The sequence below is a fragment of the Lygodium microphyllum genome, chromosome 23 (assembly GCF_053477565.2).
Source record: "Lygodium microphyllum isolate KBCC chromosome 23, Lygodium_microphyllum_v1.1.10, whole genome shotgun sequence".
Lineage (NCBI taxonomy): Eukaryota > Viridiplantae > Streptophyta > Polypodiopsida > Schizaeales > Lygodiaceae > Lygodium > Lygodium microphyllum.
Window position 1 is genome coordinate 55,409,443 of NC_141157.1, and position 17,868 is coordinate 55,427,310.

The window sequence follows — 17,868 nt, forward strand, 5'->3', positions numbered from 1 at the left end:
AGCAGCAACAGTGGAACCCTACCAACTGGAGCCAACAGCGAATAGTTCAAACAGGAGCTCTGAATCAGAATCAGAACAGAGACCCCTCTGCACCAGCCCAACCTGTTTATGAAGTGATTACAGAGACTCCTCAAAACCCTACTGCCAGTACCTCAGGAGGAGAAAGCTTGAAGGATTATTTATCCGACTCGGTTGCAAATATAAAAAAGGAGTTGATGGATGTGATTACAGAGCAGCTACAGACGCTGAAAGTGAATACCGCTAGCATATCCAACGTTGCAGGAGTCAGAAGAGATGTGATGAGGTCAAATACTTGGTGTGGTAAGTGTCATCAAGCAGGCCATTTAGCCATTGAATGTACACGAAAGCCAAGAGTCCCTGGAGCCTTCTATTCCTACTGTTTGCGGAAGAACCATACAGAGGATATTTGATCTCTCAAGGAGATGCATGATAGGAGAAGGAAGGAAGAAGATGCAAGATTCAACTTGTTGGAATCCAAAATGACAACACAGGATATTGGACCCAAGCCTAGAGAGTTTGGTCCTAATTTCGGTCCAAGGAGGTTTCCCTCTCAAAGTTACAGAGGAAGACAGTCTGGCGATGGTCAGAGATCAGAAGTGGAGTGTTACAGATATGGAGAAAAGGGACACATTTCACCAAATTGTCCAAATCCCAGAAGGTCAGTGGATTACAAGCCCTTATGTAGTCGATGCAAAGGAGAAGGCCACACTGCAAAAGACTGTCCAAGCCCAGCCCCAGTGAAAAACAATGCTACTGATAATCCGGCCAAGGCCCAAGAGCCTACCTCCAATTTAGTGGATTTGGAAGTTGCTGCCATCACACGTGCAAAGAAGAAGGAACCACCTATCCAGAAAGAAAATAATCCTCCTTCCAGAACAGTGAAGTTCAATCTTCCACCAGAAGAACAGAACATAACAGAGCCTTACAGTGTTGTACAGAGCACTACAGTGCCACAGAGAGTCACAGAGACAATTCCAGAGACAGGACCAGAGATCCAGGAGATAGAAGAGGAGGAGGTGCCACAAGTGGTAGAAGAAGTCTCCATGATGCCCCTATTGGAAGAAAAAATGAAAAAAAAAAGGGTGTTGCCCCATTCCCTATCCAGTTAGAGAAGCCAGTGGATCCTATTAAGGAATACGATCTGGTCAGAGATCTAGATAGCTTTAAACCAAATCTCACATTCTTACAATTATTTATGTTGTCTCCCAGTTGCCGAAAAAGGTTCAAAATTATACTGACAAGAAGACGTGGCTTAAGGATTGCTCCCTCAACAGCAACAAAGTCCAACAAAGCTCCAGAGCCTGTAAAAGAAGTGGATGTGGCTAACGCCTTCCTAGATCCGGGTATCCCAGAGACTGGCATGTGGATAGAAGGCTGCTTTATTGCAAATGCACTGATTGATAGAGGCTCATCAGTAAACATAATGACGGATGTGACAATGAAGGATCTAGGCCTACAAGGTGTGCAACCAACCCAATGGCTCATCAGACTGGCGGATCAAAGCAAAATCAAGCCTTTGGGCATTCTCCCATATGTGAAGACTACAATGGCTGGAAAAGATTATTGGCTAACCTATCTGGTGGTGAATCCAAACTCCTACGGTACATCCTATCCCCTATTACTGGGAAGACCATGGCTTTTTGAAGCCAAAGCAAGGACGGATTGGATCAAAGGAACCTTGACCTTGGGTAGAGGACCTAATAAAGTGGTGCTGAAGCTATATGGTGCTAAAAAAGGACATGGATCCACCTCCTTGGAATTATCTTCTGACTCCCCTAATGAGGCTACAGATGGAACATCAGCAGACGAAGATGCTGTCAAACAGATCCTTCCCAAGAAAATAGAGGCACGTGCCTTAACAATGGATACGGTAAGCCAACTCCCAAAAGATGCAATGCCATTATCAATGGGTGAATACTTCTTGCCTGAACCAGGAATGACTTCCGAAATCACCTCTGATAGTGAGATAGAGGCTTGGATGTACTGCTCTCCCTGCTACATGGCCATAGCAGAGCTAGAGACAGAGGCAAAAGATGAAACAGAGAACTTGTTCTTCTCTTACAGAGCTTCTATAGAGACAAAGACAGAGACCGAAGAGGATGGAGATGATATTGAAGAAGAAGGTTATGAAAGCGAGACGGAAGAGTCTATCCCACCTCAAGAGGATACATATGAAAAAGAAGTTCCAGAAGCATCGCAACCAGACGAGTTCATGCTGTGGGACAGAATGGCGATGGTACCATTTGGTCTGGTAAATGGATTTTCTCATATGCAAAATCTTTATAAGAAATGGTTAAAGAAGACCAAGCCATCTTTCAGCAGTGGCTCATGCCGCCCTCACCCACCTTTGCCAAGAAAAGATGATGATGATGCACCGTGCCAACAAGCACCAGTCTCACGATTCCAACAGGCATCAGAGGGTCCTTGTTATGTGATGTTCTTGGACACGTCATCAGAAGATGAGTCTTCAAGCCAAGAGGTAACTAATCTCAAAACCAAACCCAAAACGACTCTAATCCCGTTTCAACGTCTCAAGGGGCAACCTAAGTCTCCACCAAAAGATGGCACTGAACGCCATTTGAAGGTGGGTAACAGCCTACCAGAAGAGTTGTCAACTTTGTACAACTTGTTGAAAGAGAATTCGGACATGTTTGCGTGGTCTTACAAAGATTTAAAGGGGATTGATCCCACAATATGTCAGTATCATATTGACTTGGAGCCTGATGCCAAGCCAGTACGGCAACGACATAGGCGAATGAACTCGAATTATTCCACATTGGTGAAAGCAGAGTTGTTGAAGCTTCTGGAAGCGGAGTTCATCTATCCAGTGGCAAATAGTGAATGGGTCTCACCCATCGTGGTAATACTCAAGAAGAATAGCAAGCTTCGTATATGTGTGGATTTCAGTAAGTTGAATTCCAAGACGAAGAAGGATCACTTTCCTATCCTTTTCACAGACCAACTGTTGGACACAGTGGCAGGACATGAGCTTTATTCCCTTCTGATGGATTTAGCGGATATAACCAAGTATAGATAGCAGAAGAAGACCAATCCAAAACAACCTTCACCACAGAATGGGGGACCTACGCTTACCGAGTGATGTCGTTTGGACTCTACAATGCCCCTACTACTTTCCAATGAGTCATGATGGACGCATTCCAAAATCATCTGCGCGACTTTATTGAGGTATATTTGGATGACTTCTATGTCTATAGTTTGATCCGTGTGAACACTGGGGACATTTGGAACAATGCGTTGACCGATGCCGAGAGTATGGGATTTCCCTCAACCCCGACAAATGCATCTTTGGGGTCTCTTCTGGAGTTCTGTTAGGCCACATTGTCTCTACATAAGGGATATCAACAGACCTTGCAAAGATCCAAAAGATTGCAACTCTGACAACACCCACCAACCTCAAATAGTTGAGGGGATTCCTAGGCCATGTGGGTGACTACAGAAGGTTCATAACTCATTTTGCAACAAAGGCAACCTCCTTGCACAAGCTTCTAAGGAAAGATACAGAGTTTATTTGGACGAAAGAATGTGACAAAGCCTTCAACACTCTGAAGCAGTGTCTGATTGAGGCACCCATTCTGCAACCTTCTGATTGGATAAAGGAGTTTCATGTACACACTGATGCATCCATTGATGGCTTAGGTGCTGTCCTATGTCAAAAGTCACTGATAGAGAGTGGAACTACACAGTGACAGAGCTGGAGTGCTTGGCAATGGTGTTTGCCCTAGAGAAGTTTCGCCACTACCTACTGTCTACCCACTTTAAATTTTATGTGAATCACGAGGCCCTGTCCTTCTTGATGAACAAAGCAGACGTGAAAGGACAAATGATGAGATGGCTCCTTCTATTTCAAGAGTTCGACTTTGAGATTGCACATGAGGAGCAGGATGATCCGGACCTCCCTGATGCTTCCCTATTCCTGATAGAAACTGTAACTCCCTGGTATGCAGACATTGCCAATCTGTTGACAACCCAACAGTACCCTCCTGGTATTTCTAGTCGGGAAAGGAAGAAGCTTATGTTAGAATCAGCCCCCTACACCCTGTTAGGCGGTGCACTGTACAAGAAGGGCAAAGATGAAGTGCTTAGAAGATGTGTTGCAGGAGACAAGATTGCGATTGTTCTGAAGGCTTGCCATGACGAGCCATGTGGAGGCCACATTGCAGGAGAAGCCACAGCCAGGAAGGCTCTGCTAGTAGGATACTGCTGGTGGCCGACCATCCACAAGGATGCCTATGATTACTGTAAGCGATGTGATGCCTATCAGAGAATGGGGAAACCCACCAAAATAAGTGCCATGCCATTGCAACCTATCCTTCCTTTGAAGCCATTCGAGAAATGGGACATCGACTTCGTCGGCCCAATCAATCCACCCACCAGAAGAAATGGGGCATCGACTTCGTCGGCCCAATCAATCCACCCACCAGAAGAAATGGGGCATCGACTTCGTCGGCCCAATCAATCCACAGATACATCTTGGTATGTACGAATTATGTCACAAAGTGGTATGAAGCTAAAGCCCTAAAGCAGGACGATGGTAACAGCGTGGCCCTGTTCATGTGCAAGAATATCATCACCCGTTTTGGCAGTCCCCTAGAGCTGGTAAGTGACAGAGGCACTCATTTCATTAATAAAGTCATGGAAGAGTTGACAGAGTTGTATAAGATCCGCCATCACAAGTCCACTCCTTATTACCCCAGAGCCAACGGCCAAGTCGAAGTCACGAATCGCATCCTCTACTCGATTCTGACAAGAACAACTGCCACACATCGTCGTGATTGGGATGATTGACTTACAGAGGCCCTCTGGGCGTACAGAACCTCCCATATAGCAGCAACAGGACAGACACCCTTTCGGCTGGTGTATGGTACAGAAGTTGTTTTCCCTGTTGAACTGGAATTGCCCTCTTTGCGAGTGGCTATCAAAGAGCATTTGGGGGATGATGATTCACTGCAACGTCATCTCCTGCACCTAGAATGTTTAGACGAAACTCGCTGGATGGCTCTACAGTGCATGGAAGCCAGGTAAGCTCGACGTAAGGCTTACCATGACAGCTTCATCAAGCACAAGGAGTTCAAGGAAGGTGATTTGGTCCTAGCCTATGATTCACAATTTGGCAAGTTTCCTGGCAAGCTTCAACAATGATGGATGGGCCCATATAAGGTACTTGCTATCAACCCTAATGGCTCTATCCAAGTGTAGACCATTGATACCTCTGATGATCCCTTCCTGATCAATGGATATCGCCTAAATAAGTACTTCCCTCCTTGGGGATCTTGACAATCACGGTCACCTGATCCTTTCCCCCGTTGGCATGGCACTGTACCTCTTATGATGCTACTTCTGATAGCTGTTCTTCAGCCACTCCTCGTGAGGTGCACGCAACCCTCTGTCCCCTCAGCCCCACCTCCCGCCCCTGATCTCTTATCCTCTATTTTCCACCAGCAGCAGTGGCGATGTTGGTTTTGACAAATGGTATTTCTACCATTCCCTTGTCTAATTCGAAAAAGAAAAAAAATATACATATCGGTTATGGGAGAAAAGGACTTTGGTCCTTGTCATGCCGACCTATTCTTCGAGAAAAGGTGGAGACACCCTCGTGAATAGGAGGAAAAAAAAAACAAGAAAAAAAGAAAAAAACCAAGAAAAACAAAACTGTTATGGAAGAAAATGAAGAAATTCCATGTCATAGCAGGCCTTGTTCCAAGAAGAGGTGTTTAACACCCTTGGGCGGGAAGCTAGCTGTGGAAAAGGTGGCAACACCCAGCAGTCCAGAAAGTGGATTCATCAGTTGACATCCCTAGGATCTAGTTCCGAAGCTGCCTCCCTTGGTACGTTATGTCATGTGCCTTTCTGCAGTGCGTTTGACAATCCTCTAGTAGACGCCATGTTCTTATCTAACCCCATGTTCAATCTGATGGCTACCTCCCTTGGGTACGCCTCTTCAACAACTCACAACGCGATCTTCATCGACAAACAATCGAGTGACGCGAGCTTTCATCCTAACCGGATGCGGAAGTGAGTATGGTTACCCTCTGTAACTATCAACAAAGAGCGAGACAAAGGGTGGGGCGAGTGACCAGTCCTTCCCTTTCAAATCAAATGAGAGGTACGCTGTGTGAATGGAGTGTTGCACGCACAGGATGGGCCTCTCAATGCACCAAGCACGATCTGTTTTTGTGCACTACACCATAAGGCTCCCTAGCCTTCCTTCTCGCACCGTATGCCGGCACAGGGTGGGATACACAGTTGCACCATCAAATGCACACAAGGCATACAACTTGTGCACAAGTGACCGTGAGGATTACATCAATGGGTTTCAGGACATGGTTGCCCTCTGTATCTTTCAACAGAGCGTGAGACAGAGGGTGGGCTGAGTGTGACTGGAGTTTCTTCAATCAATTACCGAGAGGTGAGGATTGAGGGACGTTATGACTTTTGGAGTCAGGTACGTTCCCGTTTCCCTATGCACCCACGGGGTGGGTCTCTACCATCATCACAGGACACGCCACCCTGTTCTCTACACTGCACTGCAAGGCTCCCTTGCCTTCTTGCTTGCACCTATACCAGACGGGTTGGATGCACTAATGCACCATCAACTGTGCACCCTGGCATACTCCCTCTGCACCATCCCCCTTGTCGATTCCTAAACCAGGGTGTGAGACATGGGTTTTCATCTTGCTTTCCTCGAGTGATATTAGTCATGGGGTGAGTGACTGCTCTTTCATTCCATATGAGTGATTGTGCCTTGAGTGCAACATCCCTCGCCATCAACGAATTTCCGGCGATTCATCCATCAGCTACCTCCCTGGGTACTGCCGTGTAGTCCCTGCCACGAAGGACGTGTGCTGTGAAGATGCCTTGGTACCTCCTGCAGCCGACAAGGACAGTGGACGTGTCATCGACAGTTAACTTTGATTCTCGACAACATGGGCTAAGTTTTTCTAACCCTATACTTTTTTTTGTCAGTGACAGTCATGTTTTAAGTGTGGGGACGTTAGCGGTTGGTCTGTTGTGTGGTATTAGGTCCCTGTTGCTCGGTCAACCCTATCCGTTAAGGTTTTAAGTGTGGGGACGCGTCCCTGCGCGTCTAACTTGCATACCGCTCTGCATATGCCTCACTTTGCTCATGCATGTACGCCATGACTTTTTGTTAAACTCCTGGGGTCCCTTCCCCACCCACCCGTCAACTGTCACCCCTCCCTTGGTGCTGTTCCTCCTCCATTTCTCTTTTTCCCTTAATTTGTTGTGTTTCCTCGTGAACGCACCCTACGTTCAGTGGAATCCCCATCTGCCCTTCTACCCCTATCCGTCCCTTTGAATTGTCCAATTTTCCTCTTTAGCTACCCCTGTTTCGATGCATGGTTTTTGCGTTCTTAATTTTTGACGGATTTTGCATAAATTGGTTAGTTTTCCATGTAAACACGCTTTTCTTGTTTCGGAACCATGATCTGACGGCATAGCCCTACCAACCACTTCCCCCTGACATTTTTCCTTTTTACTCCGTGTTCTTCCGATGCACAGTTTTTCCAATATTAATTTTGCGGTTTTTCAAGACTTTTTTTTTGTTTGTCTTTTTTACATTTTTCCATGTGAACCTGCCATGTTTGCATCGGAATTCCAATTTGCTTTGACAACCGTGTCCATCGCGTCTTCCCCCACCTTTTTCCTTTTTCCTCCACCCTCTTTCGACTTCTGGATTTTTAATTATTAATTTTTAGATGTGTTTTCGGGTGTATTTTTTGTGTTTTTTGCATGTGAACCCCTCCTAGTTCCACCGGAACTGCGTTCTAACATGACAACCCTGTACCACCCCTTCCTGCGGACATTTTTCCTTTTTACTGCATGTCATTCCGGCAAGCTGTTCGTCTAATATTAATTTCCGATTCCATTTTCGGGTCTTTTTTTGGGGTTTTTCCCATGTGAACGCAGCTTATCTCAGTCGGAACCATGTTTTGGCGTGCTAGGATTGTTGGGCACGTGCTTGCACAATTTTCTTTTTCCCACACTTCGTTCCGATGCACGGATCTTCCGATATTAATTTTCGTTTGCGTTTTTGCACCCATTTTTTTGCGTTTTTTGCATGTGAATGCCCTTTACCCCCCAGAACCCCCGTTGCACATTTCCCTTGTCTTCCCCCTACCGTCCTACACAATTTTTGTTTTTACGGCATTTCGTTTTGATGCCCAAATTGGGAGATATTAATTTTTCCTTGTTTTTACGTGTTTCGCGCGACTCGTCCTGCACGTGAATGCGCCCGTTTTCGATTTCACGCGTTTCCACATGCCCCGGTTGCGTTCGCGTGCCCCGTACCGACATCTCGGCGCCATTCTGATCCCGTCACGGCAAATTTTTTTACCCTGCCCCGCGCACGCACGTGGGACGAGAGCACGCCTTTCTTTTATTTTAAATGATTTATTCCCTTTTTCTTAATTATTTAAATTACATTTTTTCTCCATCCCTGCCCCCCACGGGCACCCTTCCCTCTCCCAACCACCCCTCCTTTCTCTCTTCCCGACACCCTCCTCCCCAACCACCTTTCCCCCCATTCCTCCCTCCATCCTCCTACTTCTCCCTTCCCTCCATCCTCTCTTCTTCTCCCTACCTCCTCCCTCCCACCACCACTCTCTCCCTCCTCTTCTCCTTCCTCCCTCCTCCCTCGCCCCTCCTCGAACGCCTTCCTCTTCACCGCCTCGCCTCCAACGGGCATCTCCCCCTCTGCCACCGCGCCTCCAGCGACGGCCTCTCCTCCATCAGCCATCTCTGCCTCCAGCGCCCGCCTGGCTGGTCGCCCCCGCCACGCCTGCTCCCTGGTCACCCGCCACCTGCTATGGCCGCCTTCCGCCCCCGCCCCGCCTGGCTGGTCGCCCCCGCCATGCCTGCTCCCTGGTCGCAGCCGCCTCGCCGCCTCGCTGTGAGCCCTGCCGCCCCTTGGGCCCGCCTCCTGTCGCCCACCACTCCCTACCAACCCCCACAACCCCCCCAAAACACACACAAATCACCCTCCTTAGCCCCCATTCATATACCCCTTCCCACACACGCAACACCCCCTCCTCAACCCCTTTTCCCACCCAACCCCCTGAAGCGCAGACCACAACACCATCTTTGAATCAACAACCCAAACAACGGTTCCCCCTTCTCGATCCCTTGTCGCACGCAAGGTGTGTGTGTACGCAAAGTCATATGTGCGGGTTCGTGCGTGCTTAGCGACCGTTCACGCGTGGGGACGCGTGTGAGCTTGTCCGTGCGGTGGTGTGCACCAGCCAGATATTCACACATAGCTGTCACGCAATCCATTCCCGGGTATATATTCTCAAATTTTTAATTTCCAAACCTGAAAAATCCTAAAAATACATTTAAAAATTCAAAAAATCATTAAAAATCAATTAAAATCCTTTAAAAAATCCCAATATTTTTGCAATCAATTGAAATATTTTTCCAAATTGAAAATCTCAGAAAAAAATTTCAAAAAATTCTAAAAGTAAAAATTCTTTCAAAAATACATACAAAATGAGCAACAATTCATTAAAATTGGTAAAAATACCAATTTAATTGCAAAAAAATTCCTAAAATTTCCATCAACTTCTTTGCTTATTTTTGGAATATTTCTTAAGTTGAAAATGCTATGCCAATTTATTTCATTATTATTTTATGGCAAAAATGCTTCATTAAATGCCTAAATTCATGAAAAATCCTCTTTAATTCCAAACACAAGCTGAAAAATCTGGAAAAATCCAGATACCTTGGTCACACATGGTGGATTGATGCTGAAAATCTTCAACATTTTTATATGTGTTTCATTGTCAAAATTTTACCACACAGAGAAGTTTAAATCCACCACAACTATCTTAGACCAGAGCAATGCTCAAATCCAGTAACTCAAAGGTCAGTTAGCTCAGTCTCAGTCTAATACACAAAGTCCTGTGCAACCAGTTTCTCTTTTATCCCCTGCAAACTTGGCAGGTCTTCAGAGACAGGCTACATTATGTCCCTTATTTCAGGCCAAGGTGGAAAGATTGCAATCTCGCATGGATTTATTATGGTCTTCTTTTGAGCAGTATCAAGAATATGTTCCACCAGATCATTCCTTTTTTGTCCATTATCAACAACAGAAGTTGGCCTTCTATATAAAACTTTCCATGATGGATTTACCTATTCTAGAGGATGGATAGAGTGGGGCCTGGTCATCTGATTTGCTGATAGAAGTAGTGAGAATGGTTTTTGAAGACTCTGTCACTCCAGATACGATGCTTCTGTCCTATATGTATTTGAGGGGTGATTTACTGGTTCCAGATGATGAAGATCTGGCTTGGTATGTCAGAGATGTGGTATTGCAAGCTTCTTTGTATGTCCGATATTTGGAGTTGAGGATTGATGAGATGTCCCATGGATATTCTTCAAAGGTGGCTGAGTGTCCTGAGTTTTCATGGCACACTATGGTTGATGCTGTCATTTTGAATCACCGTCAGGTCAAAGCTTCAGCTCATGCCCAGAACATTAACCAATTGAGGGTGGATCTTTAGCCTATCTCTCCAACCAACCCCCATTTGATACTTCTTTCTTTGAAGCCTATCATTGTAGATTAGTTTTAGGTCCATGCCTAACTCATTATCAACAAATGGCCCATAGGTATGATGCTTATATTTCCCTTTTTCAATCTAACCCAAATGTCATTTTACCCCTTCTTTTCCAACCTCAAGGATCTCCTCAAATTCTTATATTTACCCATTGTTCTTTTATTGAAGATCAAGTTTTTCTACCTCCTGATCCTTGTCCTTCCCCATCCCCTAACATTCTATCAACTTTTCCTACTTATCTTTTAACGCCTTTCTTAACCGAATCTCCTCAATTTTCAGCAAATCCATCTTTAATCCATTCTTCATTTTATGGTTTTTCCTATCCATCGCTTCATCCTCTTTCATTAGTCCCTCTTCCGTCTCCTAACACTTCTATTCCTAATCCTCCTCAGTTGGTTAGTGGGTATCAAGGTTTTGATCAGAAGATTCTTCGAAGAAGAGGTTGGAGTTCAAATGATTCCCTTACTAGACCTCAAATCAATTGGCCATTGATCCTAGGAGAATGGATAAGTGCTACTCATGCTTATCAAAATTATCTGCATTTTGCTCAGCAATATTCTCAGTGTGTGCTTAACTGCTCATTTTACTTGGTACCTGGCATATATGCATAGGCATTCCCATAATGATTCAAAATCTATTCCAAAGTTGTGCATGAATGTCAATGTGAGCATTGATTCCCAGTAACTGGATGTCTTGTATTTTCATGCCCTCTGTTTGCCTAGCAGATACCTCATCTTGTTGGAAAGGATGTGATGCCTTCAATTCTTTCAGAATCCTCCCAAGACATTTGTAGATGAATCTTTGTCCATGGATCATTTTCAAAATCACCAAGCCTTCAAAAGGGATCATCTCCATTGATACCTTTGCAATGTATTGTGGATGTTTTTTAATGATAAATCTCTCTTTTTGGAGGAGTCATTCAGATGGTTGTGTTGTGTGTAGTGTTTGTGTTGTGGGTTAATTTATGTGATAAGATCATGGTGGTTGCCTATTCGATTTGCTTTCATGCGAGCTACATTTTTGGATAATTGCGGTGATGGTGTTGCTAGTTGGATAGTTGAAGATGCTGATGCAGAAGAAGAAACCTCTTATATCCTTTACAAGTTTGTTGTGATTTCCAGTTTGATAAGAAGTGTTAATGTATAAAGGGCTTTCCTTTCGTTGTATTCTTTATATCAAATACAGGTTATAAGTTGGGGTCGTGGTTGGATGGACTATTTTTGAAGATTTATTGAAGATCAAAGTTGATCTCTTGAATAAACTTGTATTTCATTTTTCTTGGGTCGCGAGGACGCTTCCTTACTAAGTGTGGGGATATGTTGAGTGTTGAAATGACCTATTTTTTGGCTGATTTTTGTTGTTTTTGAGAGCTGAATGGTTGATTTTATGAGATGATTGATTGGTTTGGAAGTGGTTTGAGAGTGTTTTGGATAGGTTGGAATGGTTTTGTTAAGCTCATGATGTTTATTAGTAGAGATGTGGAGTTCTATTGATGTTCTGATATGTTCTGTTTGGTCCTGATAGCTTCTGTTTTGTTCTATTTTCTCTCTGTATGGAAGGATGGAGTATTGATTGATAGGGTTTGAGGTTTTTTGAAAGCTTATTGAGTGATTTTTGATGGTTTGGAATGGTTTTGGTATGAGTTATGTGGTTCTGATGCTTTCTGTTGACCTTTTGTAACTCTCTCTTGAGCTTCTGTGAGCCTCTGTAGACCTTCTGTATGCCTCTGTATGTGTTCTATTGGATGAGAGTGTAGCTTGGGAAAGTTTTTTAGCCTTGGAAAGAGGTGAATAAAAGTGCAAAAGAGCTAAAAGAAGTCAAAGAAGTAGCTGCTGAAGACTCAAGTAAAGACTAGAGTGAAGTGACAGTGGTGAGCTATGAAAAGATACTGTAGTGGCTCTGGTGCCTCTTCATATCTAACATACCTCTTAGGAGGTGCATCCACAACCTAAGAAGGATTATTGAGGGTTATTATGAGAGTATTATAGTGAGGATACGATATACTATTGATGGAGAGAGAGAGAGAGAGTCAGAGATAGTCAAATCTATGAAAACAGTGTAATTGTATATGAGAGATGGAGAAAGAGAATTATGAAGACATTGAAGATGAATAATATGTGATTGATTTCCATTCAAAGGTGGTGTATTTCTTTGTGTTCTTTTTTCTATTGATGGATTTTGTGAAGATTTTGGAGAATATGGTTGATTCTATCAAATCTGTGGGAGATATCTACTATGATGCTACGTGAAGAATTGTTGTTTTATTTATTTTGATGATCAAAAGGAATAAAATAAAAGCTTGTTGATGTTACAAGATAGATTTTTTTGCAAGAGAATTCCATTTTCCTTGGTGTTCCTCTTGGGGCTCCAGGAGGGGAGGGGGGATCCTCCCTCTCGACGTGGCAAGAGGCATGGGACTCTACACATGTGAGCTCCCATCGAGGAGCTACCACCTTGTTGCTATTCCCCTCCCCTTCCAGCACAACAGTCGGCTGGGGAGGGGAATAATTTTTAAAAAATTTGCATTATCCTAAAAATTTCCATATCAATATCCCCCTTTTCCATAAGGGTAGTTCACATAAAAAAGAAATTTGGAACGTTACATTCTCTCCCCCCTAGAGGAATCGAGATGTCCTCATGTCGAGATAAACTGGGGATATTGATGGTTGAGAGTGCCTTCATCTACCCAAGTGGCATCTTCTTTGGGATAATCTTTCCACTAGAGGAGGCATTCTCTCAATGTTCTGGATCTTAATTGTCTCTCCCTAACATCTAAGATCCTGTCAGGCCTTAGTTCAAGGACTCCTTGACTAGGCATTACAACTTGTTGGTCATCAAGTACATGGTTAGGATTAGGTACATATTCCTTCAATAGGTTGATATGAAATACATTGTGAACCTTTAGGTTCTCAGGAAGTTGCAATATATAAGCATTAGGTCCTAGGCATTTGAGGATCTTGTACGGTCCACAATACCTTGGACTTAGCTTCTTGCAATCTCCTAAGGATAGGGAACTCTTCTTAGGGCGTACGCGAATGAAGACCGTGTCTCCTTCTTCGAAGACTCTATCTTGACGTTTCAAAATTGTGTATGCCTTCTGTCTATCCTTGGCAGCTTGGATGTCATGTCTTATTGACTTTATTTGGTCATCCATCTCTTCCAATATCTGCCTTGAAGCTTCAACCCTTAAGGTTGGATCTGAGAAGTTTAGGAGACTTCGACAGTCATGACCATACAATGCTTGAAAAGGGTTCATCTAAATGCTTTGTTGGTAAGAAGCATTGTAAGCAAATTCAACCGAAGGCAAGTATTGAATCCACCTCTTCAGCTCACGACAGCAGTATGCCCTAAGCATATCCTCGATGACTTGATTTACTCGCTCTGTTTGGCCATCTATTTGGGGATGGTAAGCAGTGCTAAAACAAAGTTGAGTCCCAATAGCTTCAAAGATAGCTCTCCAAAAGTGTGATGTGAAGAGAGAGTCACGATCACTAATGATCCTTCCGGGCAAACCATGTAGCTTGAATATCTCCTTGATAAACAATCTTGCAATGTCTGAGGCTTTATAGTTTGTCTTTACTAGAATAAGGTGTGCAACCTTAGTAAGCAAGTCAACCACAACCATGATGGAGTTGTATCCTCCCTGGACTTGGGGTAAGCCTACAACAAAATCCATACTAATGAATTCCCATTTCATTTGGGGAATGTCAAGCGGTTGCAGTTTCCCTGGCATCATGACATGTTTGGCTTTGATACGTTGGCAAGACAAACACTCGGTGACATATTTGAGAACGTCACCTTTGAGCCTCTCCCAATGGTAGCTCTTCCTGACTGCATTAAGAGTCTTGGCATAGCTAGGATGTCCTGCGAACGGGGAATCATGAGCTTCCCACAATATCTTCTTCTTAAGTGACTGGCTTGCTGGTATACACAGCCTTGTTCTATAGTAGACAAGCCCACTATTGATAGAAAATTCATGATACTTAGCCTGCAACTTTTGATTCTAATCCTTGATAGAAATCTCCCTTAGCATTGTTTGGTAGGCCGGATCATGGCATGCATCCTCTCTAGCTAACTCAAGTATCTGGTTGTTTGGCATAGATACTTTTGTAGCTAGAGATCTGGTTGTTGATGGATTCTGCAAGATTAGGGAATTAAGGAATGCCTTGTGACTAAGTGCATCGGCAACTACATTCTCTTTTCCTAGTCGGTACTTGATTTCAAAGTCATACTCCTCCAACACTTCAATCCATCGACGTTGCCTCATGTTGAGCTCGTTCTGGGTAAAGATCTATTTGAGACTCTTATGGTCAGTTACTAGAGTAAACTTGTTACCCAACAAGTAGTGTCTCCAAAGCTTTAGAGCATGGATGACAACTAGCAATTCCAGATCATGCGTAGCATAATTCTTTTCATGAATCTTCAATTTCCTTGAAGAATATGCTACAGGATGACCTTCCTGCATGAGTACACACCCCAAGGCAAGTATGCTAGCATCAGTTACTACCTCGAATTCTTTATTGAGGTTTGGAAGTTTTAGAATAGGTGCTGATACCAAAATTTGCTTCAATCTGTCGAAGCTATTTTGTTCGGGAGTTGACCATGCAATGGAAGTTTGCTTCTTTAGTAAGTCCGTCAGAGGTGTTGCAATCAAAGCATAGTTTTTTATGAAGACCCTATACCATCCTGTCAATCCAAGAAAGTTGCGTATCTCTTTGATGGATGTTGGTATTGGCCATTCAAGCACATCTCCTGACCTTGGTTGGGTCCACTGAGATTCCTTCCGCTGATACTATGAATCCCAGATATTCAATCTCACACTTGAAGAATGCACATTTCTTCATCTTAGCATATAGCTTATGCGACCTCATTGTCTCAAGGACAATCCGAAGTTGCGGTTCATGATCTTCTTCCTGTTTAGAATAGACTAAAGTGTCATCAAAGAAGACAAGCACGAAAACATCAAGATATGGCCTAAAGATATCCTGCATTAACCTGTTGAAGGTGGCAGGTGCATTCGTAAGTCTAAATGACATAACTAGGAACTCAAAGTGCCCATATCTTGTATTAAAGGCTGTCTTGGGGAGTTCTTCTTCCTTGATCCTTATCTAATAATAACCTGACCTGAGATCAATTTTGGAGAAGATTTTTGCACCTTGAAGATGATCAAGAAGCTCATCTATTCTAGGAATAGGGTACTTGTTCTTGACCGTTGATTGATTCAATCCTCGATAATCAATACATAGTCGAAGTGTCCCATCTTTCTTTTTCTGGAATAGTATTGGAGCTCCCCATGGTGAACTACTAGGATGGATGTACCCCTGATCTAGTAGTTACTTGAGTTGTTCCTTCAGCTCAATTGCTTCTGGTATGGACATTCTATAAGGTCTTTTTGCAATTGGCGCAGCTCCTGGTACTAACCTAATCTCATGATCCACTTCTCTTTGAGGCGGAAGTTCAGTCAACTCTTCAAGGAATACGTCCGCGTATTCCTTTAGCCAAGAAGGTCCTTCATTAGACTCTTGCTTCTGATCTAACTTGTTGAGTTTGATCAAGTAAATAGGTAATCCTTTTCTGACTGCTTTTATGATCCGAGATACTTTGGCCAATTGGATTCTCGGTACTCCGGCCTCACCTTGAGTTATGACTAATTCCCTTTCAAAGTTTCGAAAGGAAACTTGACCCTTTCCACAATGAATGTGGGCATCATTAGGCTTAAGCCAATCCATTCCAAGTAGACACTCATGGATACCTAAACTCATGACTCTGAATTTGACCGAAGTCTTCTTTCCTCCCAGAAAGAATTCCACCTTAGCAGTTTGCCTGGTACAAGTAACCTCACGACCATTTGCCAATTCCACAAGCAGGGTAGGTGCTTCTACTGTGGCTATTCCTAATCTTTTTGCACAAGCTGGTGAGATAAAGGAGTGAGTATTGCCACAATCAATCAGGGTCTTGAAACTTTTACCTTGATAGTCCGACGGTGTCTGAATTACAGAGAACTGGCGATTCGGCCCTTTCTTGTGTAGAGCGGCATGGACTGTCGCTCTTTCAAACTCTGCTTCCATGCTCGAATTTTCTTCTTCTTCTTCTTCGCACATTTGCCTATTGGCAATGCAGGCAGTTCTCCCTCTTCCTTGGGTAGTGGCTCCTTGACCATGGCCTATTTCTTGGAAAGGCGCTTGGCGATGTTCTCCACCAAGCTTGGGACATTGCCTCTTGAAGTGACCAAGTTCGTTGCAGTGGAAACAACGGAGGTTTCGGCCATTGCTTTGAGTAGGAAGAAAGTTGTTGACATTGTTAGTCCTTGCCTTCTTTCTTTGCCCCTGATTATGACCTTGAACTCTCTTCATTTGAGGTCTGAATGCTCCTCTATTCGGGTCATTATAAGACCAAGTTTTGTTACCCCTTGGTCTAGCCTGCACCTCCTGCATTATAGGCACCACTCAAATGAGTGCGTCCTGAAGATCTGATGGACGCATAGATTTGAGACGGGTATTGACTAGTGGATTTAAACCCACGCAAAATTTAAACACCTGTTGTGTCATGTCCATCTGCGGTGCATAATTAAGAAGTGAGACAAATTTAGAATAGTATGCATCAAGCGTGAGCCCCAACTGTTTTAGCTTATAGAACTTATTCATCTTCTGCGTGCGATATGCAGGTGGAAAGTATCTTCCCTGCATGGCCACCTACCTCCTCCCCTCCCCTATATAAATTATTGGAATCTCACCAAGTCGCGAAAAGACCCAAGATCAGGTGCTGGGAACATCCGGGAAAAAAAGAGAGTCACACCTTAGCAGAGTCGATCACTCAAGCAACTTCTGAAATGTTTGTGCTTGTACTTAGGTGCATTATTTGATCTCTTTGCTCAAGGAAGTAATTCAAGGAAAAACACTTAATGCTTCAGGTTGAAAGCCTGGAGGGAGAGGCAAGAACAGTTACCTCCGACTATCTACTTGGCCCTATCCAAGGGGTTTGTTAGCCACGCTGGGTATATGGACCTAACCCGCCGCGAGAGGTCTCTCCATGGGTACTGCTTGGAGTGGGAGGATGCTCTTGCTTGACATTGTTTTTGTGTCAGTGCCTAAGTTACGTGAAGGAACCCGTGATTAATTTGCATGTCAAAATGTAATGTGTTAGGTAATTAGATAACTTAAGCAAACTGAGGAAAGTGCAGTGGACGTGACTTAGGTTCGTCCTATGGAAGGGTGGTCCCGGTTAGCTGGGAACTTTTCTCAAATGTTGAGATAAT